Genomic DNA, 21,148 nt, shown 5'->3' with positions numbered 1-21,148 from the left:
TACCCTTGTCCCTATGCCCATTGATCCAAAAATTAAATAAATAAATCCTATTTATTTAAGTACCCTCCTCACATGTCACATCCTCCATCATGTTTCATTATCTCCTAATCTCCATCTAACCCCCCCCCTGATCATTTGCATATTCCATAATCTTTTCCTCACGTCACATCCTCCATCATGTTTCATTATCTCCTAATCTCCATCTAACCCTCCCCTGATCATTTGCATATTCCATAATCTTTTTAAAGTGGGATTGACCCACTTCAAATCCGCACACAATCTTATCCCTCATACTCAACCTTAAAAGCATCCCCTTTAGAGAAGACCCCATGTATTTGATCACATAGATCTTTCTTTCTTGAGTATGGAAAAGGAATTATCTTCAAATACTTCTATTTTTCATAAATGGGTATTTTAAATTCCCAATGTCCTCTTAAGCTACCCTCCATCTTCTCCTCTTATCTCACGGTGTCACTTGACACCATACCATGAGATGAGAGGACCAAACCATCCTCCAAACTTGATCTTTATCAAGCAATCTTTACCCTCCATCCTTTTCATCCAAAATCATATATATCTATTGTAGATGGTGAGGAATGGGATGCTAGAGCATTCTATAATTAGAGACTAAGTTCACTTAGTTAAGCTTTACATCCCATTCCTAATATTAGATTAAGGCTTTACACCTTTCAATTGATTTTGTTTTAGTTTTCCTAATATTAGATTAGGGCTTCTTCTCCTTTCTATAAATCGAGTCATTATGCACTGTATTATTCATTTTGTAATCTTTTCTTTTGAGGAATATGACATTTCTTCTTGCTGCTCTTATTTGTGGAAGGTGTTCTTGTTTGTTGTTCGATCTTCCAAACTTGTATTGCAAAACTTAATATGGTATCAAAGCATGGATTCAACAGAGTCACTAGATCTACCTTTTTTATAGATCTAGAAAATTGTTTTTTTTTTTTTTAAATCTACAAATTTAGCCAACATTTTTTCTAATTTTTTTGAAAAAATATTTTTGAATTTCATTCTTAGTCCCAAAAAAACCATTTAGATATTTGTTGGTTTTCTCATTTAATAATAAATTTTGCAGAAATAAAGTGCAAGGATTGTATTTGCTAGTTGTGTGCAACTAACGTAACAAACACACTTTAAGTTTTGACCGTTTAAGTGACTGAAGTTAACCGACACACTCTAAGCGTTGACCACTTACGTGGCTGACATGCCCCCTCTCAGCCAGTTTGCAATTTCCCTTGCCTTACCCTATTTTCATTAGGGGAAGAGCACCAATAGATAACATAGTTCCAATAATCGTCACGTTATTGTCATGTTGACCGCCCAATAGCCGTCATAGTGAAACACCATTAATAAATTTGTTTTATACCAATAGCCGATCTTTTTTCGTAATTAATTGACCCATCTGTGCACAACTATTGGAACATTTGTCCCATTTGTGCACCACTATTGAGACATTAGTCAACAAGTACTAGCGATTTTGAGTTGACGGATCAATAGCTATAAGGAGTTAAGTCGCATACAACGACAACTAAAAAAAATCAAAATCCGATGTACCATATAAGATTTGAGAGTGTGCGAAGTTAGCTATGACGACTACCGGTGCTCTTCCCCTACTCCAACTCAAAATTTATTTTTTTAAAACTGTTTTTCTTGTCTTTAAGATGTGCATATGGAGGTTTCTGATCGAACAGTTTTCATTTGCGCAGGTACTCCTGGTCTATGCCAAAATGGGAGCTTTGCAACAGGGTATGGACATCCATGGAACTGTAATCGAAAGGCGATTGTTTCCAGATTCCTATTTGGAAATGCTCTGGTAAACATGTATACAAAATTGTGGAAGCATAGACAGGCCATGTGAACTATTTTTTCAAATACCTCAAAGAAATGTGGTGTCATCGAATGCAATGGTTGCAGGATATGCATAATGTGCATTTGTTGAGAAGTATTTAGGAACTTTCAAACAAATGCGATTGGAAGGCGTAAAGCTTGAGCTCGCAATCTCCACAACATCTTCACAGCTTGTGCAAAAATTGTAGAAATTCTATTGCAGTCACTGATTATTAATCTCCTATCTCATAAAAATTATTTAACCGCTGAAAATAAATTTACAGCTGAATATCGAAAAATAACACAACTGCAACTTCACTAAAAATACGGAAAGAAATAAGCAACACAAGGACACAATATTTTTGGACAATCGTCCCTGGAAAAACCCCTAAGGGAAAACTAGTTCTACAGATGGAAAATATATTAATCTTCAGCAATATAAGAATTACAAAAGAATTCCTTGCCTCTTACTGGCAAAACTCCGACAAACTCCTAATATCTCCTGCTGATATCCTCCACTGCTATATCAACGCTATCACTGCGCCTCTTGCTAACACTGCAAGACTATTTGCTATCACTGCAAATTCTTCTCAAAACTTCTTATTTTCCAAATGACCCATGACCCCTTTTTATACTACTCTATTGGAAAACCAACGGCCGAGATTAATTCAAACCAACGGCTGAGATTAAGACAAATCAATTAACCAATACCTAATTTTGGCTATGAGGTGTCACCTAAAAAGAGCCACTATTAAATAACAATTGTTATTATCCTAACAACACTTGTTTGACAAAAACAACCATTTTCTAATTCTAGGTCAGGACGAACAACTGTCCAAAACTACCCATAACTAATGCTGTTATTTCTAGGTAAGGACGAACAACTGTCCAAGCTACCCATAATTAACACTCCCTCTTAGCGAGGAAGCTGTTCTGCACGACACCCATCTTATCTCTAAAGAAGATGAATTTTGCCTTCCCTAATGCCTTTGTGAGAATGTCTGCTACCTGCTCCTCTGTAGGTATGTAGTGTAGCTGAAAAATCCCCCTCTGTACACAATCCCTGATGAAGTGATACCTGATATCTATATGTTTCGATCTATCGTGAAACATTGGATTCTTAGTCAACTTGATGCAACTCTGATTGTCGCAGTGTATCACCGTAGTCTCAACCTTCTGACCAAACAAGGCTACTAGCAACTTCCGAAGCCATATAGCTTCACACGTTGCCATGCTGGCTGCTATGTATTCTGCTTCTGATGAACTCAAGGCCATAGATTTTTGCTTCCTGCTGAACCAAGAAACAACTCTTGATCCCAAGCTGAAACAACATCCTGAAGTACTCCTTTTGTCCGTTGTACTGCCTGCCCAATCTGCGTCAGTATAGCCTATCAACTTGATACCTTCACCTCAAACATATCTGATCTCGTACTCAACTATACCATGAAGATAATGCAACACATGCTTAGCCGCCGTCCAATGCACTCTCTTTGGCTCTACCATGAACTGACTAAGAGAGTTTACTACAAAGGCTATATCTGGCCTGGTGTTGACCAAATACATGAGCGAACCAATCAGTTGCTTGTATAGGGTGGGATCAACATCCTTTTCCTTGGATGCATCTACCTTCCTCCAATTAGTGATCATGGGTGTAGACATGGCTTTGCAATCTTCCATCTCGAATCTCTTCAAGATTTCAATGCAATATTTCCCTTGACCAAGGAAAATCTCTCCATCAGTCTGCCACACCTCCATGCCTAGAAAGTAGTGCATAAGTCCCAAATCCTTCATCTCAAACTCTTCTGCAAGGTCCCTCTTGCAATCCTCTATGAGCCCTAGTGCACCAATAAGAAACAAGTCATCCACATATAGAACAAGAATGAGAACCTCACCCCCAACCACCAAGTAGTAGAGGTTCGCATCAGCCTCACTCTTCACAAAGCCCATTTCCTGCAAGTATGTATCAATGCGCTCATACCACGCTCTAGGAGCCTACTTGAGTCCGTATAAGGCTTTCTTTAATCTGCACACGTGGGTCTCTTTGTTGTGTGCTACAAAGCCTTCTGGTTGTTCTATGTATACCTCCTCCTTCAATTCTCCATTAAGGAATGCTGTCTTGACATCCATTTGATGGATCTGCCATCCCATTTGTGCTGCAAATGAGATTACAGCTCGTATAGAAGTATACCTGGCCACAGGAGCAAATGTCTCCTCATAGTCTATTCCCTCCTTCTGAGAGAACCCCTTGGCCACAAACCTCGCCTTATATTTCTCGATGCTACCATCTGCACCATGCTTTATCTTGAAGATCCAGCGCGATCCAACTACTGCTCTATCAATTGGTCTAGGCACTACCTCCCATACATCATTCTGCATTATTGAGTTATATTCCTCAACCATAGCATCTCGCCATACCTGATGCTTTGCAGCTTCCTGATAGTTGTAAGGTTCACTATCTACCAACTGGCTGACTAATGCCACATAGTCATTGAACTTGGCTGGTTGTCTCCTCTATCTTGTACTCTTCCTAGGAGCTCCCACAGACTCTTGAGTATCCCTTTGTATGTCTTGAACCTCATGGTTCCTACTACCAACTGTAGAGGATGAAATATCAACCTCTATATCATCTAGATGCATATCCTGCTGCACCAGTTGCTCCATACTCTGCGAATCTTCACTACTTGAGTCTATGCTTGTACTAGTAACTGTACTTGAGCTTTGTTGTCCTTGACTTGGACTTGGAGCTTTCATTGGCTGCTCACTCCGATCATCTGCTTGTAAATCTCTAGATCTTCTAAACGCCTTGTCCTCTATGAACTTGACATCGCGTCTGACAATAATTCTTCTAGTCCTTGGAATGAACATCCTATATGCCTTTGAAGTTTCACTATACCCAACAAAGTACCCCTTCTCTGTAGTCTGATCTAACTTGGTACGTGTGTCTCCAGGAATAAGGCAATATGCCAAACTCCCAAATATCCTGAAGTGACCAACATCTGGCTTCTTCCTTGTGAAAGCCTCCTCTGGTGTCATTTTCCCTAGTACCTTGTGTGGAACCCTATTTTGAATGTAGACTGCTGTACTACACGCTTCTGCCCATAAGTAGCGGGGCATGTCCTGGTCATGTAGCATAGCCCTTGCTGCCTCCGAAATAGAATGGTTCTTCCTCTCAGCAACTCCATTCTGCTGTGGATTGTAAGGAACAGTCCACTCTCTCTTGATTCCTTCTCTGGTACAGAAATCCTGGAAGTCATTTCCTTTGTACTCGCCTCCATTGTTTGATTGAAGAACCTTTATCTTCCTTCCTGTTGAGTTCTCCACAAGAGCCTTGAACTCTTGGAAGTGACTGAAAACCTCATCCTTGGTCTTCAAGAAGTATATCCAGGTCTTCCTGGAGAAATCATCAATAAAGGTAACATAATACTCATATCCTCTGAGAGACTTTGTCGACATTGGTCCACATACATCTGAATGTACTAGATCAAGAACACCCGTAGATCTGGTGTCACTCCTTGGAAAAGATGCTTTCACAAACTTTCCCAACACACATCCCTTACATACATCATCATGCTCTGTGCTCACCTCTGGAACACCTGTCACTATCTCACAAAGCAATCTAAGTGCTCCATGATGAATATGGCCCATCCTCCTATGCCATAGCTCTCCAAGATCTCTAGCGTTACTACTGCTCATGAGTGCCTTAGGAGTATCAAACTACAACCTATAAAGGCGACCACTCCTAACTCCAATAGATACGGGTGATTTCCAATCTTTATGCTTAATCAAAACATGCATCCCTCTAAAGAGAACATTATACCCTTTATCCTGAAGGACAGATACAGAAACCAAATTTGTACCTAAGCTTGGCACATGCAACACATCATGAAGAGGAATTACCTTTCCATTCTCCCTCTGAAGCTGAACAGTCCCTTTCCCAACTGAGTTGAGCTTGGACAAGTTCCCCATAGAGATCTGGATTCTGGTGTTCTCCTCCTTGTAGCTGGAGAAGTAATCTCGAACTCCTATCATATGAAATGACGCCCCACTATCTATATACCAGACACTCTGTGAGGTTGAGCTAATCATACAGGCTATGAGTGCAAACTCATCCTCCAATCTACTAGAGAGCTCCTCTGCACTTGCTGAAGCTGCCACTTGGTTCTTTCCCTTCTTATCTTTCTTCCTTTGTGGGCAATCGCTGACATAGTGGCCAAACTTGTGACAACCAAAGCACTTGACCTTAGATAGGTCCTTCTTCTTCTTTTCAATTTGTGAATTTGCTCCTTTGCTAGATCCCTTCTTTGTTTTCCCCTTTCCCGCCAGGGCAACATTTTCTTGTTCTACCTCACTTTTCTGACTCTTATTGTTGGCTCCATTGACAAGGCTTAGTCTAAGCTCCTCCTGAGTGAAATCACTCCAAAGTCGATCCCAACTTGGTAAGGTGTCTCGTCCATTAATAACTTGAACAAAGACATCCCACTACTTAGAAAACCCATTTAGGGCTATTCTTACTAGCTCGTCTTCATTTGGCTTATCTCCAACAGCTGCTAACTCATCCTTGACAAGTCTAAGCCTGGTGAGGTAACTTGTAACATCTTCTCCCTTGTTCATCTGGGTATTCCTCAATTTTTCTCTAAGAATCAGCTTCCGGTTAGTGGTAGCATTCTGGTACAAATTCAGAATGGCATCCCACATCTTCTTCGCTATATCTAACTCTGCGATATGTGGAACAACATGGTCCTTGACACCATCAAGGATTATCCTCCTTGCCTTGGCATCATCCTTCTTGTATGCTGCAAGTTGTACTAGATCTGTAGGTACAACTACAGTACTGGTAACATATTCCTTGATACCATTCTCTTCCAGCAATAAAGAAATTCTGGCTTTCCAGACACCAAAATTTGAGGCACCATCCAATCTGTCCTGATCTCTCAAACCTGTTGAGGCCATCTCAAAGAAATAAAGGAAAACAATAACTCGAAAGAGGTCAAACTCAAATTTCTTTCCTTTGCTTAGGGTAAACCTTTTCTACCCTCAACAAAGCTCTGATACCATGTAGAAATTCTATTGCAGTCACTGATTATTAATCTCCTATCTCATAAAAATTATTTAACTGCTGAAAATAAATTTACAGCTGAATATCGAAAAATAACACAACTGCAACTTCACTAAAAATACGGAAAGAAATAAGCAACACAAGGACACAATATTTTTGGACAATCGTCCCTAGAAAAACCCCTAAGGGAAAACCAGTTCTACAGATGGAAAATATATTAATCTTCAGCAATATAAGAATTACAAAAGAATTCCTTGCCTCTTACTGGCAGAACTCCAACAAACTCCTAATATCTCCTGCTGATATCCTCCACTGCTATATCAATGCTATCACTGCGCCTCTTGCTAACACTGCAAGACTATTTGCTATCACTGCAAATTCTTCTCAAAACTTCTTATTTTCCAAATGACCCATGACCCCTTTTTATACTACTCTATTGGAAAACCAACGGCCGAGATTAATTCAAACCAACGGCTGAGATTAAGACAACTCAATTAACCAATACCTAATTTTGGCTATGAGGTGTCACCTAAAAAGAGCCACTATTAAATAACAATTGTTATTATCCTAACAACACTTGTTTAACAAAAACAACCATTTTCTAATTCTAGGTCAAGACGAACAGCTGTCCAAAACTACCCATAACTAATGCTGTTATTTCTAGGTAAGGACGAACAACTGTCCAAGCTACCCATAATTAACAAAAATGAGAGCTTTGGAACATCCAACACATGATGAATGATAGAGGAATTCTGCAGATATTGTAGACATATACAAGCATAAGCAAAACATAAGAAAGGCACACGAACTGCTTGACAAAATGCTCCAAGAAAATAGAACCGTTAACAGTCAATCATGGAAGGATTTTGAATGCTTATCAATACGTTTGCGCAGCTGGATCTCCAACACTTAAGAGATCTCAAAGAGATGAAGGTATGGTCCTTTGGCTTTGCATTCACCATTCAAGGTAAAGTGGCAGTCATAATTGAAGATAAGTAGCTGTTTTAAAATGTAGACTAGTAGTTTAGAATTGCACAATGATCATTATTAATTGTTTGCTAAAGCTGTAATCAAAAGTTAAGCTTTAATTAAAAAGGACATAGAGATATACGGGAAGAGTACCAATAGATAACATAGTTCCAATAACTGTTACCTTATTGTCATGTTGACCTCCTAATAGCTGGCATAGTGAAAACACCATTAATAAGTTTGTTTTGTACCAAAAGCCGATCATTTTTAGTAATTTTTTGTTCATAATTGGCCCATTTGTGCACCACTATTGGAACATTTGTGCACCACTATTGAGACATTTGTCAACAAGTACTAGCGATTTTGAGTTGACGGTTACTGGAACATCTTTAGTTAGGTATCAGACGACACTTTGAAATGTGTACTTTTTGACCTTTGTGCGCATAACTGATTCCACAACGTGCATGGTTACTACCTAGAAGTCAGATCAATAGCTATAAGCAGTTAAGTTGCATACGAAGACAACTAAAAACAAAAAATCAAAATCCGATCTACCGTTTAGGATTTGTGGGTGCGCGAAGTTAGCTATGACGGCTACTGGTGCTCTTCTCTTATATGTGTGAGAGATATAGATGTTAATAATTAATTACAAAATTTAGATATATAATAGTATCTATATAAAACCATTTATCTATCTATATAACTGTAGCGTCCTAAAATTGTGACACTTGCAATTTTGACTGCATTTCGGTCTTCACGATGGCGACGCAACACGCAACCTGAATGGAGACCCCGAAACCTGATTGTGACATTGAAAACTGCATTTTTCAAGCACCCTGGCCTGAACCTCCTTGCACCCTGCTGTCCCGGGAGGTGGGACCAAAGCGCCTAGCACCCTGGTCCCCCAGGACCATGGCGCCCAGTGCCCTGGTCCCTGGGTCCTATGTTGGGCCCGGTCTCCTATGGGGTCTCGGGTCTTTTTGTTTGCAATTTGGAAATTACATTCCCTGGTCGGCCTAAGGTCAGGAAAATCAGTCTATTAGCCCTAATTGACAAGTATATAAACTACATTTTTCTCTCTCATTTGGCATGAGGAGGACATATGTGTACAAGCGTGGAAATTATACTCAAGCATTCAAGCATTCAAGCATTCCTTCAAGCAATTGATCATTTCAAGTCTCCATTCAAGGCTAAGTGTTGCATTCAAGGCAAGGATTCAACCATTGAAGAGGAGATCACATACTACATGCTACAACATACAACATACAACATCTATACCTTCGCACATAAGGATACAAACATCCTTACAACAAGGTATTAGTACTTGTTTTACATTACAGACATTTACATTTACAGCACTTGCTCATTTCTTGGTTAATTCCAAAACCGGGGTTTGACCTAAAGGCAAACCCCTAATCCCTAACCCCCCAATCGTCTTCGCTTTTCTGTGTGTAGGTTGCAGGTACGCGGCTGAAATTGAAGATCTGGAATCCTTGTGCAGAGACGAACAGATCCCCCTTCGTTTCGCGGATTTTTCGGAGGACCGTGGCGCTCGGGCGCCATCGTCCTGACAACTTTTGTTCAAATTTGCAGGACAGTGCCGTATTGACATTTTACTGCTAATTCCAGGTCCGCAGCTTCATCCTATATCCCTATCTCAGTTTATAAGCGAATCTTTGTCACTTTCTATGCATTCCTAGCTTAATTCTTCTATGCACATTCTTTACAAAAGAGGGTAGCCTTGCTTTCTCAACCCTTGAAACTCATTTAGCATCCAATCTTGCATTGCGTGGGATTGGATCTTGTGGGTTTCAACCCCTCTTTTGAATGTAAAGTCTCTCCCTTAAGTGAAAACCATCAACCCTAGTGAATCTCCCTTCTCTCTCCTTGGAGTTGGAAGAGGGGAGAGCAACTAGGGTTCGATCGCAATTTTCCGTTTTACATTTTGGTGAACCCGACGTGAACATCCTTTCTGATTATTCATGATTAGATCTGAAATTTGATTCTTTGATTACATTTCCATGTTGATCTTTTGCAAAATTTTAGAGGTTAATTGCATAAAAACCCTAAATTTTCTTTTTAGTAATTAAACTTGTGAAATGTTTAATTATTAATGCTTGTTTCAGATCTGCCCTTCTATTACAAATTATCAATTCATGTCTGTGCTTTAATTTTGAAAATTAAGTGGTTGAGTGTCAAAACCCTAATTTTTGAAACCCTCTTGATTCAACCTTTGTTCGACAATTTCACCGATCAAAACATCTCCAAATCAGCTGTAACTTTGGATTCCGCAATAAAATCACAATATCTTTCATCCCTAAAAATTTGGAAAAAAGTTGCGAGGACCGTGTGCACTCTGAGCGCCATCGTCCCCGACATTTTTTCTAAAATTTCGGGAGCGAAATCTTACTGTATTTTCCTGCTAAAATCCAGAATTTTGGCTGATTTTATCAATTTTAACACCTTCAAAATTACAGTCAAAGTTGGTCTTGTGATTGCTTGGATTAAGGCTTTTAAACATTCAAAAATCATCGAAATTGAAATTTTGTGTCAAAATTGTGTTCTTACTGTCCTAAATCTGAAAAGTGTGTTTGCATTCATTCGAAATTTCAGTGCTTTATTCAAATTCTTACAATTTGTGACTTTTGAAATTAAGTGCTTAATTACAACAACTTTAATTTCCGCTTTCAAAATTGAATTTTGCGTGAAATTGAGTCAATTTTTAAAATTTCAAAATTTGCATTGCTCTTGACATTCCCTCTAAAATCATAAAATTCAAAATTTCAGTTTCCCTCTCTTTTTCAAAAATTCAAATTTTGCATTTTTCGACAATCTTGGTAGGGCTCAATTTTGAATTTGCAACTTTAATTTGGCCTATCTACAGATCGTAAAATCACTCAATTTTTTCAGATTAGCTCTAAAATCATCATAACTTTCATCCCTGCAAATTTCGAAAAAAGTTGCTGGGACCGTGTGCACTCCGAAGCGCCACGGTCCCTGACATTTTTTCTGAAATTTCGGGAGATTGTCCTGATTGTATTTAACAGCTTAAATCCAGAAGATTGGCTGATTTTACTGAAAATTGCTACCTCTAAAATCAAAACTTTCTCTCTCTCTCTCTAGTGCATGAGTTTTACAACAATAAGCCCTACTTACACTATTCCCGTTAGACGAAGCCGTAGAATTAAGTCTTTTCGAGGTTTAACTACTGAGGAGATGGAACCTAATTTGAATAGCCTTTTTAACGAGGACATGGGTAATTCCTCTAATCCTCCTAATGATGAAGAAGCTCTCCATGAGGTTTCTGAAGAACAACTTTCGAAATTGGATAATCAATTTGACGATTTTCACCAATGGATGTCTCATGAATACCCTGATAGTCAAGCTCTTCCTTTAATTGAGGGTCTAAAACGTATGCTTCAAAGTGATAAGAATGGAAATGATATTTTGCATGGTATTGCACACATTGTGGATTCGAATGTGATGCCTATGAAGAGTTGTGCCGAATCTTTAGGTTATACACAACCTCCTACACAAGTCAATCATTCTATTCCTTTGACAACTTCTATTGCTAGCATACCTACCTTTACATCAAACATAATGGCTACTTCTATACAAGACATTCCTCCTATGATTACTAGTCATGGGGGCAATCCCCCTTCTTCAATTAACCCTCTTCCTTCATTCAATCCAACTTCTTCATACATTCCTTCAATGAGTGTTCCTATTACATCTTCACAAATGAACATGACGCAAGGGGGCAATTCATTCAATCATTCCATTCCTCCTTGTAGTGTTCCTCCTATCCAATCATCTCCTATGACTAATTATCATAGGGTCCCACCACCTTACTCTTTACCTTCTTTCAATAACATAACACCTCCATCTCAATCTAACACATCTAATATGAATTCTTCGACTGAAGCGACCATTAACAATCTTGCACAAACTGTCTCTTCTTTACAGCAACAAATTGCCTCTATGAATCAATCTAAGTTTAGTGTGCCCACATTTGATGTTGCGAGCCCACTTTCTCTTGACATCGTTTGAGCTATCCCTCCTAAACATGTTGAAATCTCGCATTTGGAGCTGTATAATGGTAAAGGTGATCCTCTAACACATGTTAAGACTTTTCAAACAATTTGTACTGATTTTGCTTATGACCAAAGGTTGCTTGCAAAACTGTTTACTAGAACATTAAGAGACAAAGCCCTACAATGGTATTGCTCGTTGCCTTCTTATTCTATTACTTCTTTCGAACAACTTGCAAATGCTTTCATTCAACAATTTCAAAACAATATAAGTCCTAAAGTTACTTTGATTGATTTAATGCATTGTAAACAAGGTGTTAAAGAGAAAGTGACTGATTTCATTGGTAGATATAAGCATTTGTATGCTCAAATTTCTTTTCCAGTGCATGACAATGATATTCAAAGAATCTTTATTTCTAATTTAAAAAAAGATATTCGAGACAAACTTCTATTTTCTGAGTTTACTTCTTTCCAATAGTTGTGTGCGACTCTTCACAATTATCAACTGACTGTGAGTCAAATGGAACAATCACATCCTATGGCTCCGAGTGATAAGGGTGATAGCAGTCAACAACCATTTGGGAAGTTTAAACCGAACAGAAATTCCATCAAATTCAATGAAAACATAATCAACAACAATGTGAATGCAGCATCAGGTGTGCCTCCTATTTCTAAATTTTTCAAGAAAGAAAGAAAGTATACTCCTTTGAATGAATCATTGCATAGTATTATGAATAAGTTATTGGAACAAAATGTGCTTACTCTTCCTCCTATAAGGCAAATTGATCCTGCAAAGATTACTTCACCTTATTTTGATAACAAATCTTTTTGTCAATTTCATCGTCAGCCTGGGCATGATACTGAAAAATGTTTTTCTTTAAAGGGTAAAATTCAAGATTTGATTGATAATAATACTATTTCTGTTTTTGGAGTGAATGATAAAGGCAACACATCTGTAGCTCCTCCTAACCAAAATCTTCAGATTTTCACTGATCCATTACCTTCTCATACCTCTAATGCAATTGAGGCTAATGATTCCTCTCTCTCATCTGATGGTCTTGTGTCTATGACTCCGAATGTGATTAACTTTGTAGAGCAGCAAGAAATCCCTAAAGAACCTTCCATCACATTTGATTCCAGTGAAACTATTAGGGCACCTGATGGTCCTTTATACATAGTTGCAAAAGTCAAGAATACACCTTGCCGTGGAGTGCTTATTGATCCTTCGTGCATGGTTAATGTTATTACTGAAGAATTTCTTTTTACTTTGCAATTGAATCAAGTGATCTATGACAAAACAGATGTGATTGTGAAACTATTTGATGCATTTTCTTCTCCTGCAATTGGTTCTATTACATTGCCTATTGAGGTCCATAACAAATCCCTTGATGTGAACTTTGCTATTATTCCATCTTCCGAACAATTTCGTGTGAAGCTTGGCTATCCTTGGCTATCTTCCATGAAAGCTATTGCTTCTCCTATTCATAAGTGTTTGAAATTTCCCCATAATGGTGAAGTTGTTACTGTCAATCATAGTCTCTTTAAACCAGCTGAAAGAACTTCTAGCGTTCCTCTTGATTACTTTTGGCCTAAACAATTCCAATCTCTTCCTCCGCGAAGTGATCATCTTTTCAAATCTTATCAAAAGTGGAAAACAGATATGATCCTATCTCTAAGTGAACCTAGAACACCTAAACTTGATATTCCTATTGTTCTTGAGAAGGAAGTTCTTCCTTTGAAAGATAAAACTAATGTCTTTCCTCAAGAAGATTCCCAACCCATTCCTATGGATGTGACTATGTCTATGCCTAATAAACCTTCTAAAAGTAGACCTATACCTCCTCGTCATGATGGATTTGGTCTCCTTCCTAAACCAAAAATTCCTCCTTTATATGGAGCAGTTCCTCCTCCTTCCTTTTATAGAGAGAAGAGACCTTCTTCTTCTCCTATTATCCAGCCTAAGAGACCACAACCTAAACACCCAAGTGATAGGGATGAGAACATTCCTCCTCTTCTATCTTCTCCACTTCCTACTAAGACTAGACGAAATCATTCTGCACGTGAACGCCGATGAAAGCGTCGTCTTAGGGCTCAAGCAGCCGCTTCTCAAACTTTGCAATCTCCAAAAACACCTTCAACAAGCATTATTCCATTTTCTCCAAAATCTCCAAAACATAAGATGCATGATGGTCTTGATCCTGTGCGAATTAAAGACCCTATTTTTATAAATCTTGATGATGCTATAGATGAAAATGTTATTCATGATGAAAATGCTACTTCTCCTGTTCATTCTGATAGTGAATATGAACTTGTTGGTATTGATAACCATTTATCTAACGAATTTTCTAAAGCACTTATCCTAGCTCCTAGACAAGAACAACGTGGCTCGGAACATGAACATAGCCCTTGTTTGGATCTCGTGATAGCTCCATCTACTGTGTTGAATGTTCCTCCTCTAGCATGTTCCCTGCCTTCCCGAAACATTGATCAGCAAGATCGGGGGGTAGATGACGTGCTAGACTAGTTACATTAGCATAGAAGATTCTCTCCTCCTCTCTTGTGTTACTTCTTCTATACATTATTCTCATTCTTCTATTTGTTGTCCTTAGTGTTGTCTACTTGAGGATGATGCAAAGCATTGAGATCTCTTTCGATCTCTCTCATGTTGACTCAAAAGACACATGTGTTCCCTTCTTCTAGGTGACTTTCCTTGATTGGGGAATGAAGAACAATTATGCATACATACATATGATATATATACATGACTTATCATACAGCATACTGACCCCAAGGAAAGCGAAGTCACCTCGTGCTTTGTGTTTTGTGTCTATTATCCTTGGGCTTATCTCACACTTGGGGGCTAAATCCTTGCAATAACGTGCTCCTTTCCCTTTTTCATTTTCTTATATGTATCACTACCTTAAAACAATCACCCCCGGTGAGGCGTGTGCGATCGCTTTAACGTAGGGGGGCATACATCCCGTCCATATCTTTTCAAGATACTTGAAAATTTCTTGACAAATTTAGCTTTGCCTTGAAAATTTTTGATATCTTTCTTGCATGACTCATAGTGAGGGAACCTTACTACTGATAGTCATGGTTCTCCCTCGTGATCTTCCCTTTTACTTTGTCAATCGAAGTCGTAAGATCCTTAGTCCACTGGGGGCTTGGTGTATCTTGCCTCCTTGACGTGGTGAAAGTTTTTCAATGTTGTTTCCTTGTACTTTACCGGAAGTATGAGCATACATACTCCTGCTAAAGTGGGGGCTAAATGTAGCGTCCTAAAATTGTGACACTTGCAATTTTGACTGCATTTCGGTCTTCACGATGGCGATGCAACACGCAACCTGAATGGAGACCCCGAAACCTGATTGTGACACTGAAAACTGCATTTTTCAAGCACCCTGGCCTGAACCTCCTTGCACCCTGCTGTCCCGGGAGGTGGGATCAGAGCGCCCAGCGCCCTGGTCCCCCAGGACCATGGCGCCCAGCGCCCTAGTCCCTGGGTCCTATTTTGGGCCCGGTCTCCTATGGGGTCTCGGGTCTTTTTGTTTACAATTTGGAAATTACATTCCCTGGTCGGCCTAAGGTCGGGAAAATTAGTCTATTAGCCCTAATTGACAAGTATATAAACTACATTTTTCTCTCTCATTTGGCATGAGGAGGACATATGTGTACAAGCGTGGAAATTATACTCAAGCATTCAAGCATTCAAGCATTCCTTCAAGCAATTGATCATTTCAAGTCTCCATTCAAGGCTAAGTGTTGCATTCAAGGCAAGGATTCAACCATTGAAGAGGAGATCACATACTACATGCTACAACATACAACATACAACATCTATACCTTCGCACATAAGGATACAAACATCCTTACAACAAGGTATTAGTACTTGTTTTACATTACAGACATTTACATTTACAACACTTGCTCATTTCTTGGTTAATTCCAAAACCGGGGTTTGACCTAAAGGCAAACCCCTAATCCCTAACCCCCCAATCGTCTTCGCTTTTCTGTGTGTAGGTTGCAGGTACGCGGCTGAAATTGAAGATCTGGAATCCTTGTGCAGAGACGAACAAATCCCCCTTCGTTTCGCGGATTTTTTAGAGGACCGTGGCGCTCGGGCGCCATCGTCCTGACAACTTTTGCTCAAATTTGCAGGACAACGCCGTATCGACATTTTACTGCTAATTCCAGGTCCGCAGCTTCATCCTATATCCCTATCTCAGTTTATAAGCGAATCTTTGTCACTTTCTATGCATTCCTAGCTTAATTCTTCTATGCACATTCTTTACAAAAGAGGGTAGCCTTGCTTTCTCAACCCTTGAAACTCATTTAGCATCCAATCTTGCATTGCGTGGGATTGGATCTTGTGGGTTTCAACCCCTCTTTTGAATGTAAAGTCTCTCCCTTAAGTGAAAACCATCAACCCTAGTGAATCTCCCTTCTCTCTCCTTGGAGTTGGAAGAGGGGAGAGCAACTAGGGTTCGATCGTGATTTTCCGCTTTACAATAACATAAGTAAAAAAGAAATGTATCATTTGAAAATATAGTTTTCTTCTTATTGAATGCAATTTCTTATATTTAATTGTTATTATGATATGAAATGTTGTTAAAGGAAAAATTGATATTCAATTCATTTTTGTGTAAAATTTAAAATGTGCAACATGGTTGTTTAATCCAAAAGATGCTACAAGTGGAGAATCAACACTAGGAACAAAGCAATAAGTGTTTCTAAAGTTAAAGAGGGCGACAAGGACCAGTTGGAGAAAAAAGGTCACGAGAAGAGGACTAGAGCCAACACCAGGAATCAGGGCGACATCAAGGGACGAGAGCTGGATGATTTGAAGACCTCTGCGAATAACATGAAGCAAATGGTGGTTCACGCTGAAGACATTATGAAAAATATCTAGTTGTCTTGGTCTCTGTCTTTGTCTTTGTGTTGATTTGTTGTCCTTATGTGGACCTTTGTGTTTTGTGATCCCTTTTTGGTTCGGGTGGGATTAGTTTTTTTTTGGGGTGATTAGGCACGATTCTTTTAAGCTCTAATACTTTTTCTATTTCCTATTATGTAAAAGGTTCGGGTTCCTTTCAAAAACCTATTTTTACTTAATCAAAACAAGTGTTTCTAAAGTCATCTCAATATGGATAGTTAGCTAAGGAAGATTACTAGAGATTGATTCGCTTGCTTGAAGGAATAAGAAGCTCATTCAAGACCCAACAATTACTAAAATAGAAGACTACTAAAGAATTAATATTGGCTTATAAAGACATAATCAAGGAGTTAAAGAAATGAATTCTTTATGAGATCACTACTATATAATGACTCGATGAAGAATTCAAAAGATGGCAAATATGCAGATCTTGAGCAGAAACTTAAGTCTATTCAAATCGAAACATGATCACCCTTGTTTCAAACTTATACTGTTTTATCTATAAAAGTAAATTGAATTCAAATTTCTTATAATTTTATTCTATAATTTTAAGTTTGAATGAGAAGGGAATCTCTTGGTCTCCTCCTTCAAGAAATTTATAGAGATCTCAAAATTTGACATTGTAAAGGATTGGAAATTATACGTTTTCTTGTTCAAAAAAAATTTATTCTCTTTTCTTCTTCTTATAGTTTTTGGTCATGGGCAATGTTGTCATGTGCTTTTTTCATTGGTTTAATGAGTATTAAGTGAATTAAAAAATAATGTAATATCACTAAAGATGTGATGTTTTTGAATCTTTGTATTTCTTTTGAACATTCTAATACATAATTATATGATATACTTTTCACAAAGGTTTCGGAAGTTGTGCTTTTTATTGACACTTGAAACAGGGTAGTTGACTACTTTTCTTATCATAGCTAATTATTGTCTACCCTTCCTTTCATAGTTGAGTAGTCACTAGAAGTTGCACTCTTGTGTTATTGGCTATATGAATATTAGTCAAGTAAATAGTGGTATGAATTGGATTCATCCATGAGCATAGAATTAGATTTGAAATAGGAAGAAATATGCTCATTTTAACCTTTCTTTTATATTTTTATAAATATTTTAAATTAGAATTAGATTATAATCATTTTAGCACTTAATTTAGAGTCTTAATTTTTTTTTCTTTAGTTCAAATTATTAATTCAAGTTGTGTTGCAAGTGTTTGGATTAAGATGATGTTTACCTTGCAATCTTATTTTTATTCTACGTATCTCCAATTCTCTTGGAAAAGTAGCCTTAGATGCTTGAGGTACGATTAAAAAATAATGTATAATATTCCATAAGAATCTTGACATTAATTGTTATATGCATTCATAAAGGAGGTGGAGTTGGTAGTCCTAGTGGTGGAGTGTTGTATTTTATTATCATGGGTCACATTTGAGTTAGGTGATTATTTTTTATGTCTAGCTTGATATGTCCAAATTATGATGGAGTTACAAGTCAAATATTTTATCTAATATATGTATGGGGATTAGTTTTTCTATTCATGAAATGGTTTCTTGGGAATCAAGGTTTTCTTTTTAAGAATTCAAATTGCTTAAATTTTATTTGTATTCTAACAATTTTGTGACATGTTTTTATATCAAACATCTAAGAAAATGTGGGCAGGTGGTGTGAGATTCAAATGGTAAGAAGGTTGACAAATGATCTGTTGGCATTCTACACTCTTATGAGAATAGTTGATGTTGTCATTGATAGCAACCAACTAGCAATCATCTGGCATACACCGACAGTTACCGACATCGGCAATAGACTTCTACATACACAGGGTTTCCTCGTTAAATATCTTGTGTTATGGTGTGTTCTCTATGTTGTCTCTGTTATTCTTATTTGCTGCATTAATTCTTATTTACCGGTACACTGTTTTGGGATACAAAGTTCTTAAAAAGTTTAAATATTTTGCACATCGGTTAGACACTGATTCACCCCCCCCTCTCAGTGTCTTTGGGACTGTCATTGATTCTAACATGATAATGAAATTAAAGAGAATCATGGATGTAGTTGGATTGAAGACCATAAAATGGTGTATATTTTTTGTTTATGGGATAGATCACATCCACAAACACAATAGAACTATGCAAAGTTGGAGAGATTGGTTTGGGAGATGAGGTTACTAGGACATTCCCTAGATCCAATACATTTACATAGTGATGTGATTAAGGAGGAAAGATAATTTTTTCTTTTCCACCATAGTGAAAAGTTGGCAATCGCTTTTGGTTCATTAGATGCACGCATAAAACCTTCAACATGTATAGTAATTCTAATGAAGTGATTTAAAAAATAGGCTCACATTATAATAATGTGGCACACAATGCCACACCTATACTAATAATGGAGAATCATTTTCTTAAAATTAATCTTAAGTTTGTAGAGGTTCTTGGCCTTATGCTAATATCATGTTATTTTGTAGGGACGTATAGGACCTGAACCTCCAAGCTTATATTAAAACAAAAATTATACCATCATTTCTATATTTATAAAAAAATTATTTAGAATGACGAAATGTATCATTTTGTAAGTTTTTTTAGACATTTTAAAGGAAAATACACACCTCCAAAAATGATATCTCTTGGCATATTTTACACATATTTTTCTAAAAATAGATATGCCAGCCTTCATGAAAAAATTGTTGAACATACCTTATGATTAAGAGGGGGGGTGGTGGGGGGGGGGGGGGGGGGAGAAGGAGGTGAATCAGTTCGGACCTAATACTTAAACTTAAGTGATTAATCCACAAACTCTTTAACCTTATTCTCATCTACAATAATGAAATATATAACAATGAAACACCATGCACAAGAGAACACCAGATTTATGTAGAAAACCCAAATAGGGAAAAACTACTATGAGTCACTTCACAATATATGAAATGATTACAATATAGTTTTAGGTTCATTGCCAAGGAAGCACACTCCTCCCTAAAGGACTTGCAGGTTAGAGTATACAACTTTAGGGAAATATACAAATCTTGCAATCTGAAGATCACTTCTCTAGAGTAGGATACAACGAATATACGAATCAACAAGTAGGCCTTCAATAATACTTTTGTTGTCAATCTCCAAACATTAAGTTGCCCTTAAATCTCTATCTCAAGTGACCAACTTCACAACAATCACCACACATTGGTCCTTCGTCACACCTAACCTCTACAAATGATATAATCATGTAGGCACAACACACACATTGATCCATACACATATCAACACTCACACTCACTCACACCTTCAACATCAATTTGATCTTCTATATATATCTTCTTGATTGCAAACATCCATTAGGCTAGCCAGGACAAAGGACAAGCATAAGTCCTATCAAATCGGCCACCTAAAAATTATTGTGGTGAAAGAGGTCCAATCCAAGAGATAGAGAGGACCTAAAACATCTTAACACTTCCATCCAAGTAGCTAGGAATAATTCATACACTATTAATCATCCTCCAAAGTTCAACAACAAGGTAACATGTAGATACACCAAACAACAAGCAACAAGTCGGCCCAAAACATATCTTCTAGATGAAAAAATCCAATATGGATACACACATGCCAAGGTATGACTCAAAATAAATGCAAAAAAAACTTATAAACAAGTGGAGACATACGAGGGTTCATTGTAGGCCAAAGAACAACACCATTCAGTCGAACCATAACAATTACCCTAAAACATAAATTCCAATCACCATGCATCATCAAACATACCTTCTAGAATTATGTCGAGCACACTAGGATGTTCCATTAACATCCAACAACATTCTCAAATCCTTCCTTCACTTCTTCATATCAAGATCATACTAGCACTTGACATAACTGATAGTAATCACTTCAGTTCGGAAAGCTAGTCAAACACAAAACATAATATCATTACTTGTAGACCACAACACCATTTGATAATTGAAATGAGACACAAAATAGACATAATAAACATGCCCTCCAAGTTGCAGCACAAGAAACATCAATATGCAGAAATGTGGAGCATTTCCTAGACCAATTCTAACAAAGAGCTCAACTGTCAACCAACAACAATTACTAACCATATCAATTGCAACACCAAGGACCTGCAAAGATAGGAGTGAAATGTCGAAAGAGCATAAACATTATATCCAAGTCCACAAGACCATATATGCAAATGTGGAGGAATGTAAAGCATTCTTTTGTGCACACATCAATACATACTTTTTATACCAACTTGCTCCATTAGGCTTCCAGGTACCAAATTATCTTGAAAACAACTCCTCACTTAGTGCACCATCTTCATTATATTATCATGCATTTG

The sequence above is a fragment of the Cryptomeria japonica genome, chromosome 11 (assembly GCF_030272615.1).
Source record: "Cryptomeria japonica chromosome 11, Sugi_1.0, whole genome shotgun sequence".
NCBI lineage: Eukaryota > Viridiplantae > Streptophyta > Pinopsida > Cupressales > Cupressaceae > Cryptomeria > Cryptomeria japonica.
This window is presented reverse-complemented; position numbering follows the sequence as displayed.